Genomic DNA, 12520 nt, shown 5'->3' with positions numbered 1-12520 from the left:
TCATACTTTGCAATTGAAACATAAAAGGCCACTGAGGGGCAGAAAAGCCATTGTCACAGATTTTAGGACGGTTGCGATTAGCTATGTGTAAATATTGTGGCTCTCTTCTTGATTTTGTTTCTTCTCACAGGCTTTGTGCGTTTGTTCAGCGTGGTGTTATGCTCCATGATCCTGTGTGAGCACTGCTTTATTTCCTTTGTTATCTCTGTGGTGCACTTGCTGATAATTACACTAACTAGGCCAAGATAGCAGTTGTGAATATAGGAGTATTAAGGTGGAACATCATAGCCTTCTGCAGCATTATGCCCAGGGAGACCAGTGTGTTTGTGCTTATTAAAACAACCTGTAAACCTTCACTCTCAGTAGAAAATAACTATCTATCACACACACACATACACACACTCACACACACACGTACATATGCACATACTGTGCACATACATACAGTATATCACTGGCACCCAGCTGTACACTGGCTCTGAGATACAGATGTGACCCGCAGGTTGAATTTGATTATTCATGAAGTAAGTGGTCCCTACTGAGTATTGAATATTGTGAATGAGCACCCCTTATTCATGCACTTCAATAAAACAGGAAAGGTGAGATCACCACAGCCAGGATCTGTCCTGCAGTCTCTGAGTCAGTGGGTGACTCCAGTTGATTAAGACAGTACCAAATAAGGGTACGTTTTTATCACATAAGGAACAGCCTGGTAAAATAACGTTTGTTTTTTTAAATTCTGCTTTGCTATACACAGTGTGTCCAACATCACACAATCTAAAAGTACCTGGGGCACAGCCTCTTTAGATGAAAGCCCCTGATGTAGGTGAAGTCTGTTTGTGATGCACCACAGTAGCAACATGAAGTCCTGTCGTGTTTTTCTTTATTTCACTCCTTTCAGAGCAAACGAAAAAGACAGGAAAATATTGATTCCTCACAAAAAAATCGTTCTCTGTGGCAGTGACCTGCATTTGATGTAACTAGTTTCAAACACCTGACTGTGAAGCTCTTAGCTGGGAAATTCAAAAGCATCTAAAACTAAGGATGGATGTGATTGACTAATGGTTCTGTTTCTGGTGGTCATGGTTTGTAGAGTGTCACATTGTGCAGTGTTACAATGATCTGGATTGATCCAGATTAGAGCAGGAAAGTGACATATTGAACATCGGGTGAACACAAGTGATATTAAACTCAAGTGATCGTGACATGTCTCACCTGCACACGGCCTCACTGCCTGGGCCCAGGGTTAGTGATGTAGTGGCTTACGGTAAAGGCTGCGTGTCAACAATAAAACCCCATCGATTATATGTTTAGCTGTAATGGTGAGCCTTGAGTTTGTTCATTTTTTCCCAGTGCTGTCCTCTAGAACTTTCTTTACAGCTTTTTCTATTTCTTCCTGCTCCTCATCCTTTCCATTTTATGTTATTATTTATTCCCAACTGTTACACTTTTCTGGCAGATAAATATTCTCAGCTCCCAGTGTGCATTTAATCTAAATTTCATATACATGTATCGTCTTCAGTTTATATCTTGTGAGCTGTCGGTAGAATATCAAGGCTCAAACATTACCCATATTAAAACAAATGTAATCAATGATATGGACCATATTTCCCTGACAACTTAATTCACAGCAAGTATTAAATGGTCTTATTACCTTGAATTATGCACTGTAATCTTATCAGTGTGGTCTGCACCAAAATAACTGCGATCAAATGTAAGTATAATTGTCACTGATTAAAAGCAATACTGTGACAGATGATTGGACTTTTATAATAGTTAAACTAAATCAACCTTTTGTCAAAGGAATGTCTAAAAGTGTGTAGAGTATTTATCTCAGGATAGAAGGATGGAAACAACTGCCTTTTCTTTTTTTGTGTGTGTGTGTGTGTGTGTGTGTGTGTGTGTGTGTGTGTGTGTGTGTGTGTGTTGTAGAATGGCGGAAGGTTTCAGTTAAAATAAGCTGTTTCCTCATGCACTCATTAGAGCCTCATTTTCAGGACTCTGCAGGCTTTGATTAAAATCATGGAGAATGTTGAAATGGCGGGACAGTTTCTCCTGCTTATGTCCCTGCAGTGTCTGCTTAGTGTTCCTGAACAGTATCTCCCTGATAGAAGACATGAAGCCTCACAAATAAAATGAGTAAATTCTGTCTGAGCCCAAGACGGGTGGCAAACAACCGGTATGGTGTTCTCCAAGCTATTTCTCTCTGTCTCATTAATTTCTCTATTATTTAAATTCCATCCCTGTTCATCTCTCTCTCTCTCTCTCTCTCTCTCTCTCTCTCTCTCTCTCTCTTCCCCATACACAGCCTGGAGCAGAAGAATGGACAGCTCGTATCCTGCTGCTCCACAGTGAGGGGTCATCTAGTTACAGATGTGTCAGAACAGAATCAGAGTATGCATGCAAACACCTGAGTCCACCCACTCAAACATGTGCCTTCTCAAAGCAGACGCTTTCTTCATTGTGAGAGTTACGTTTTAACATTTATTACTCATACTATGTATTTTTTTCATTTATCAACATGAAAAGGTTGAAGTATTTCAGCTGAAGGGGATGAATGAATGAATGATGTTACTGGCAGATGAACTCTAGCTTTGAATATAAGGCAATCTTTTGATCAAATGCCAAGTGGGAAATTTAATGCTCAACATGCTTATTAATTGTTTTATTGACATGTAAAGCCTGTAAAGTCCACACCATCTTTATGTCTTATCAAATAACATTAAGGCACTCTTATTATGTTTAAAAACTTGGATCAAAAGGAAAATATCTATCCAAATTAATCCATGACACTGCCTTCCCTCTAATGTACTCTAATACTAATGTACTGTAGTGCAATAATTTGCTACTTCATGTTTACAGGAACAGCCAGGAACCTTATGATTATTTTATTTATTTAGAGAATTATTTGATATGAGGACAATTTAGGAGATGCATAAATTTTTCCATGTTAAATGGACAGTAAAGAAAATAAAGTACATATTTGCATTTTTAAACACTATTTCCATAAACCTTTGCTCAAAATGCAATATACATATTTATAGTATACATCAAGAATAATGTGTGGAATGTTGAAATTCAGAATGTACAGTTTATATCTCTACATGCTCTGGCCATGACTAAGACCCAGTAAACACAGACAGAAGAGCACACAGCAGTGTTCATGGCCTGCGTGTGTCGGTGCGCTCCCTGCTGTCTCTCATCAGGACCAAATCCCCCCTGCGCTTCTGTCTTGTCTTGGCTCCTCGAGGGCTACCTGTGCCACTCCATTTGATGCCATTGCTGGTGCTGTGATGTTAACATCAGCTCCATGGGGGGGGTTTACTAGGCAGTGTCAGCACACTTATTGGTCCAGTTTCTTTTAAACCTCCATGCTATTCATTGGACACTTAGAGTCTCTTTTTTTTTGCCAAATTAACTGTGTTTCCTAAAATATCTATTCTTTTGATGTTTTTTTTTTTCTTCAACTTCTGATGCCTGAGCACTCTGCCCTGCTAGTTCCCAGATTTCAATGGTCTCATAAATAATTGTATTGGGTTACTAAGGAGCGTGATGTAAGACGTGTTCTTTGTGAGGCTGTTGTTTCTGGAAGTGGCTGAGTTATGAAAGCCCATCCACGCCCTGTCTGGCCTCCTGCACCTCACACGCAACTGACGATCATCTAAAGCTGGCTGTCATGGGATGTACCTGTGACAGAGTCATTCATATGGCCCTTTAGACTAATGTAGTATCTCTGCAATGATCCTATAAAGGAGACTCTTAAGGTGGTAAACACACAAAATGGATTTAGGTGACAAAACTAGTTTGGCTTTATTGACATTCGAACTGTAAATGCCAATATCTGCGTAGATAGTATGCAAATACCAAGAGGCAAAAACAATCATACGTATTTATATAAATATGGGACTGAATGATGAATGTCATAACTTCATTCTCAATAAAGGGATCTGTAAAAGCCATCATAAAGATATGCCTAGCCTTTCACTTCTGGCACTGAGACCCTCTGATCCCAGCGTGATATGCAGTAAAGCTATCACTCATCTCAGTGGCCGTTTCTCCACAGGCAAGACCCTTCAAGTTAAAAGTAGTTTGTGATTAGGTTTCCACATCACACTGGATCAGTGCTACACACCACTACCATATGTTTGAATCCACACAGGAGATCAGTTTAATATCATCCTACCTTTCCCCCTGGACACCAGTGTACACTCAACTTTATAACGCACATTTTTGCTGGTTGATCCCCAGACGCCCCTGTTTCATTGATATCTTAGTGCCTGTGTTCTATAGATTCTTTACTACTTCAATTGATTTACACTAGACATCCTCCATTTCAGAATACTTTTGTCAAAGGATTCATGCTGAATATAATTTCAGAGCTCCATTGATTTCTGCGTTTATTTGGTCTGGAGCTGTTCTCTTACATTAATGTGGCAATATCAAAAATAAATAAATAAATGAATAAATAAATAATAGGAATGGTGATGTAAATGACAAATCAATCATACACTGGGCTGTTTCTGAGATATTAGTGTGTCGGGAATGATTAATTTCCCTCATCTGCCTGTGTGTGAGGGTGCTCAGACCGAAGTCAGACGGAGTGTGACCGTGTTCTTCAGCACATGGGGAGTCGTGTGTGGTGTGGTGGAAGGATGCTGCCAGAGACTGCGGCAGTAGAGCTCGGCTGGCCTGGTGGTCCTGGTGGTCCTTGTCTGGGCATCTCCCGCATCTCAGCGGCTCCAACCCAACCCAACGGGCCCAGAAATCTCGGCCTTGCCCTGCAGCCACTGATGCCCTCTGTGTCATTCCACCAAACTAGATTACGCCTCCGTGAGCCACATGCATTATTCAGATGATATGAGTGCCTGCAGCCATTTGCACCTCATGACATGACAAACAGTAATTTAGATGGATTAGTCCAGGCATGCGTTTGCCTCTGTCCCCTGCAACCTAGGCATGAGCCCACCGTGAATAAATACATTAAAAATGAGGCAGTTGTCACATGCAGTGTATTCACCTTGTGCCCATTTGAACAAGGACCTCTGGTTACTGTACTGGGATGTCATATGCACAGGTCTGGATCCATTGCTTTTCTTTTGTCAGTAAGTGAATAGCTTTGTTTGGATGCTAGGATCCTGAGTTAGAGAATTTCTGGACTATGACTTTTAATACCTAAAACGTGTCTTGCCTTTGCAAGTCATGTCTTGTTTTATGCACTACATGACAATTATTTTTAACAAAAATTTAAAATGTTTAATTTTGAAAATTTTTTTATTCTTACCAGGTTGTATTATTTAAAATAAGAACTGAAGAGGTCATGAAGACTGAAGCTGTATGATTATTCCTAATGCCACAAACCTCCCCTAGTGAATGGAAACTTATATTCGTCATGTTTTACCTCGTAGTCCACACTACATCTCGGTTCACCCTTCCCTTCGTGTAATGAGCACAGCATGTGTTCTGAGATTACGCTTCCCAGATTTTGCTCCCATTAAGATGGAGTTTGATTAATAACCCTTGTCATCATATCAATGAGACATACTATACAAACCACTAATGTATAGTTAATGTGACAATACAGACCTAATTAAGCGCAGGCACACTTTACAGGTCAGTGCCTTTGCTGATCTACTGTATTTCCCTTCTTCCCACTCTGAACACAAGGTTTACTGCATGTACGTAGAGTATAACAGCCAATCAAATTATCATCCCTTACTAATCTCTGCCAAGGCCTTCATGATGCCATCTAAAATAAACACAATTAAGTCTAATCCGTTTTTCATTCCACAATTTCATTGTAGGTATTTATAGACCTACATAATACACATAATACAGCTGTGAATGTATTTGCATGTCTACACAGTAGTGTTAGTACATTGTCACAATGATAGTATGTTCTATTTCTACGTCAATTTTTGCTGAGAAACATGAATTCAGTGTGGAAGACTTACAAAAGCATTAAGGCTGTTGTTGCTGATAAGACCCTTTACTTGTTTATGTGTTCTGGATGTTCACTGTTTTTGAATCATTCTCCAAATAATGATCTGGGTACATACCATTTTAGAAGTATTTAGATGGATTATATTTGATTTTTGGAGATCTAAAGATGTCAATTCTGCACACATCATCATTTGCTGGTTATTAGTCTGGAAGGTTGGATTTCTAACATATAACTGTTTGCTGTCATATAATTTACAGATGCTGTGGGTGTACTGGGGTTCGGGATAGAGAGACAGCTCTGAGTGGGATATCTGTCTCGAGAGAAGACAGACGAGAGAAAACAGCACATGGAGAGTCTGATGTTTACTGCAGCACAGAGACATGATGCAGCCCTATGCAGACTGTTGTTCAGGTATTATTACAGTGTTCCATCACCACACCTGTGTGACAGGACAGGAGACACATACACACACCCAATGACATTCTCTTGTCAGACTGATTTTAAAAAATGCAATTCAGTATGTTTCAGACGTACTCCTGTGATTTATTTTCATTGTAACAGTATACAATTTCTGAGTCTTCGATTGCTTTTGGGATTTTCTCTTTATTGCTGTATTAGGAGTGCTTGGTAAAATATCTGATCGTGGTTCAGTAGTTCTGTGAACAAATTCAATGAATATGTTAAAAGAGATAGGGAAATTAAATCCTCAAAGCCTCTGATTTCTGCATCATGTCCATTGAAAAACTTTTGAGTCTCTGACAAGCCTTTTGCAGTGTCAGTATGATTCTGCTGGATGGATCTGATCCTATTCAAGCCTGTAACAATTGCACAGAAATAAAATGAAAATAAATTACAAGGTGTGTAATTATACTGTAGTAACAATTATTTAAATGTGTTGCAATAGAAAGAATCTGCAAACACAGTCATGTCCGGCCCAGCCAGTGAAATCAACGCCCTCTTACACCATGTTGTGCTCACTGCTATTACCATCATTACAGATGCAGTGTCAGCTGGGACTCATGCAACACGAGGAAATGTGTTGAATTTGGATCTGAAACGTGCCAGCAATGCCCAGGACAACACATACACAATTCCAAAAGGCCAACTCACTGACAATTGGCTAGAAACTAGGTGCTCATCATAGTGACAAAATCTCTATATGTGCAGTGTATGTGTGTGTGTGTCAGCATACATCTGCATGGTGGTGTGTGATTATGTTAGTGAGGACCAGCTTGTTAAACGAGAATATAAAGTGAGGACACATGGCCTCTGCTTTGCACATGAATTAGCAGCTAATGCAGGGGCTTCAAAGGAAGATGCTTTGTCCTCTACATTCTCTCGTGTCCCTGTTTTAACTACCACATCCTGGTCCATTCAGTGCTCCTTTCACAAGCTGCAATGTGAAGCTTCCAAGCAACGGCCCACTTATTTGATATTGGAACTGTAGCATTTGAAAAAGACAAAAAGAAAGACTATTGCTGTCTCTGTATTGTCAACTTCTTTGAACGACGTTTCTGTGTATGTCAGCCATGTTTGTCATGACTCATTTGTGGTATCTCCTCCCAACATCACTGTTTTAGGAATATGCAAAGCAGCAGATCGTCCTTCATATGATCTGATCTGATAATACATGAGCAAAGCGGTTGTTTTGAGCACCTGCCCGTAGTTCACCCTCCTAGGTTCTGAGGACCTAAAATGGCCCTGGATTTTGGTAGGTTCTCAAAAATCTAATGTTCAATAGCTCTTAGAAAACCAGGTCTCATAACCTGTTACTGTCAAGTTTTTTCATCCTAATTTTAAATCCTAATTTGATATATGTTGATTCCTTGTCATTTTGTGAATTTTGTCTCATCCTTCCTGTCAACCTGGCTGCTATAAATGGACCTACAAAAGACAGTGAGAATTTTTCACTTGTGGTTGTCGAAGTTGATAACAGCTTTCATTCCAAGTCTGATTTTATCAGCAGGACTTCTATAGCAATTCATGTAGTGATCCATGGGAAAGGATTAGTCTCAATAGAGAGCTGCATGATGGTTCCAGATATCCTTCCTCTCCTGTACAATACACACACACACGCGCACACACACACACACACACACACACACTCCATTACTCTACTCATGAAACACTCTCACTCACACTTGGACTAAATATCCCGCAGCAATTATTGTGGTTTCCTTGTTTCAGTCTCTGTGTATCTCCAGCTTTTATTTTGCTTCCTGTAGATTTGTAATTATATGAACAAACAGCAGGGTGTAGCCAGTAGGTCCATGGTGGAAAAAGGAATACATCCCTGATAACTCCCTCAAATCTGAGTCAAAGTCAGAAAATATTGTACATTCCAATAAAAAAGGGAAACTTGTTTGTAAAACATCACATTGCACATACTAAATGTACAACATAAAACCAAAATAATGCAACAATATACAGTACACTACACAAAATAAAAATGCCTATAGCATGTACAATAGTGGGAATGGAGTCCCAAGAGGATGTACATCAATACCTTAGGAAGAATTGTCACAGCACCTGGAATAGATTTCTTCCAGTCATTTTTTTTTTTATCTCCGGCCTGATGGCAGAATCTCAAATGCTGAGTGAAGGTCAAATGAGGTCAATATATATATATATTTGTTTTTTCCTTTTGCTCCGTACTCTGAAAACATGTGTCCATAAGACAAAGTTGTTTATCCCTCATCATCTTGCTTTCCTGCTTTATCTTTCTGGTTGACTTTCAATGCCATGACAATGTTCAGTCCCACACTGAGGATGCTCTCAGTCTATAGAACATGGTCACATGTTTACTGATCTTTCACCACCTTCGCTTTATGAGAAGACAAGGGGCTGTCTTGCTTTCCTGCAGATATAATCCATTTTGTCCTGATAGGTGAGCTTTTCCTTGAGGTCTAGAAAGCTGTACCGTGAATGTAACCAGAAGGTTGATATATTGTCTGTAAGAATACCCTGCTGACAAGAAATAAGGACTGTGTTATCTGAATATTTAATTGGTGAGAGTTTACTGCTGTTAGATTGTACCTTTGTATATATGGCAAACAGCAAAAAAGAGAATATAGCCTTGGGTAAACCAGTATACAGGACATTGCTGTTAGACAGGACATTATTATCAGACATTTGTGACGGGCAGGGGTGAGCAACTAAAAGGAAGCGATCACGCCAAGTCTCAGGGAAAAAGGATGGTTTAATAGAAAGTGCGCAAACCAAAAACCCGTGCAATATCTCCAAATTAAGGATATAATGACCAGCGGTCAACTGGTACAAAGACAAGACATATATAGGCAAGCAACGACCCTCAGGTGAGACGGATCACGGGCTCCGCCCACCTGAGGGACGCACATGACGTCACCAAACAACAACAACAACAGCCGCTGTGGACGGAGGCGGCCGGTAGGGGGCCGCCTCACCGTGACAACATTATTATTATTGTCAGACAGTGAAGGAACTAACTGAAGTGCTTTATTCAGAAATTCCCTGATCCAAGAGAAAAATGTGCCAGTCATATATAAATTGCACATTTGTTTTAGGAGAAGGTGATTTTCATCTGTATTAAAAGCTGCAGAAATTCCAGAAAAATAAATCGTGGTATCTAGATATTGTTGAACTTTGTCCAAAGGAACTAGTGTTGCATTATTAACATCACAATGTGCTCAATAAGCAAACTAACAAGCTTATAAAGCACAGACAGAAACCTTCTGTAAAATCACAAAACATCAAACCCTTTAGTGCAGACTCCTCTAAGAACTCCTCTAATCTCATCTAAATTTAAATTAAACATTTTTGTTGTTACTGCATTGTGGTCATTTGAAACTACATCTCACACAGATATCTCAAGGTAGGCCCTCAAATATTCCACTGCATTCTTTTTCCAAAAGTGAAGAAACAACAGGGAAAGTGGGTCATCAGCAGAGCTGTGTAAAGTGTTAGAGGAAGCAGCTATATACTCTGATGTAAGTGTACAGTCTAGTCCATTCACATACATTAAAATAATTTTTATCTGTCATAGCCGAATCTCACATGGCCGAAGTGTTGGTCTCAATGACACATTCAGTGATTTGAGCAGGTACCTTCAAGCACTGTAAGTTTTTTTGGTTTTTTTGCCCATTTGATATGAACATGCATGATCCTTCTTCGCTGCTTTTATCTGTTTGTACAGCATCCTGCTCATTTCAAATAAATAATTAATTTACCTCTTCCAATAACCAGATCTCCATAAAGCAGATCAAATGAGCACATCTAAAATTGAATAGTACAGTTAGTTTATGAATTTTGTTCTCTTATGAGAGGACATTTGAGAAAGTTATTGTTTGGAAGAGGAGATTGACATCCTTCCATTTTTGCTGATTACAGATCCCTCCTTTGGATTCTCTTTTGTCATTGCCCTCTGGATTTTAAATTGTTCACAACAGGCCTAGAGGAGTCTTTTGAGAGGATCAGCAAATCCTCATAAGTATAAACAGAAAAAGAGGGCTAGTTCATCCATTTTGCCGTATCATATAGTTCTCCGTCTCCAACTAATAAAGAGACATAACAAGCTTGTCCATTAGGAATAAAATGTAAAGGATGGCATCGAATTATCATACTCATTCATTTCAATAACTTAGCTCCCACCACCTGAAGTGAATTACTAGAGTTATGGGTTTTCCAGTCAATACTTCAGACAAACATTTTCTGTAACAACAGACGAGTGACTCACATCTGCTTTTTGTTTTTTTTCCCCCACTCCTTGCAGAACTCTGCTAGTAGAGAGGTTAGAGGCACATATGGCATGTACGGCCCACTTCAGATCTTGCCACAGCATATCTATGGGACTGAGGTCTGAATTTTGACTGGGCCAATCCAGAGTGCAAATGTTATTTTTCTTAAGCGATTCCTTGGTAGTTTTGCTGGAATACTTTGGGTCGTTGCCTTGTTGCATAATCCATTTCCATCTCAGCTTCAGCTCCCTAACGGATGGCAGGAGATTCTGGTCAATAGTTTGTTGATAGGCCTGGGAATTGATGGTTTCCTAGATAATATGGAGTTGTCCAGGACCGGAGACAGTAAACCAGGCCTTCATATTTCCACCACAATGCTGTTGGAAGTTCTTCTCTTTATATGCAGTGTTTTCTCCAAACATGGCACCTGTGATTATGACCACAAATTCCATAATGTACTCCCAGAAAGACTCTGATTTGTCCAAATGCTCTCTGGCAAAGTTTAAATGGGCAACTTTGTTCTTTCTTGAGAACAGAAGCTTCCTTCTAACAACCCTCCTATGAATTCCATGTCTATTGATTTCTACTGATTTTTGACACATGCTCATTTATCCTAGATGCTGCCAGAGAGATCTGAAACTCTCTGGAGGTGATGTGTGGGTTGGCTTTTACCTGAAATCTTATTTTTCTGGTGCATCTTGGTGTAAGTTTTGATGGCTCTCCACTTCTGAGCAGAGTTGTGGTGATGTTGAATGCCCTCCATTTGTAAAAGATTTGTCTTACAGTGGATGGAAGGAGCTGGGATCTTTTGGAGATGGTCTTGTAGCTTTACCCTGACTGATGGACTGTCACCACTTTCTTCCTGATGTCCTCGGATGTCTCCTTTCCTCTTGGCATTGTTGATCTCTGTGCTTTGTGCCTTGGCGTGACAGTGGTTTGATTGGTTTCCTCTCCCTTGTAATCAGAGTGGCTCAAATCTTTTCTCAACGATGTCTCATTTGATTGGTCTGCTTAATTGATTACTTGAGCACTCACATGCACGTCATCTGTTTCTTTTAATTGACTTATTGACTAATTGACATTACCAGTGCAGCTAAGTTCTGATTCCATGTTACAACTCATACATTTCCCTCAAAACAAGTTGTAACTGGCAAGGTGAGGCAGGATGTGGATACCGGTAATCTAGTTCACACATACTGTATTGAATAGCAACAGACACTAGTAGCACTGTAGCAGACACGTAACACGTAATGACTTACACACATGGACTCACAAAGACGAGCACGGGACAGAAACAACTCACACAATATTTACTTAACACACAACAAGCACCGTGTGTAACACATTAGACTGACAAGATGGGTGAACACATAGATAGAATGCCTTTATTGTCATTATACACATGTACAATGAGTTTGAAAGTGTTCCCTTTTCAGTGCAAACATACAGAATATAAGTATAAGAAAAAAGAAAAAAAATATTTTTACACTGTAGAATAATAAAAAATTTAATACAATAAAGGTGCAGAGGATTTCCAGTTCTATGTACAGTTATAGGATAAACTGTTTAAACACAAAGATTTGCATGTTAAATAGTTAAATAGTAATATTGCACATATTATTCCAATTATTATTGCACTTATTAAATGGTCAGAGTCTATGGGATTGGAGGTTCAGTTATGGGATCAGTGCATGTGTGAGTTCAGTGTGGTGATTGCTTTGGGGAAGAAACTGTTCTTGAATCAGTTTGTCCTTGTTCTGATGCACCTGTAGCGCTTCCCTGTAGCATACACAAACATCCACACCTACAGGAAGTACATATACAGGACTACCTCATGGTAAAACAGAAAAATCGAAACCATTTATAT

Source organism: Brachyhypopomus gauderio, chromosome 15 (genome assembly GCF_052324685.1).
Source record: "Brachyhypopomus gauderio isolate BG-103 chromosome 15, BGAUD_0.2, whole genome shotgun sequence".
In the NCBI taxonomy this organism is placed as follows: domain Eukaryota; kingdom Metazoa; phylum Chordata; class Actinopteri; order Gymnotiformes; family Hypopomidae; genus Brachyhypopomus; species Brachyhypopomus gauderio.
This window is presented reverse-complemented; position numbering follows the sequence as displayed.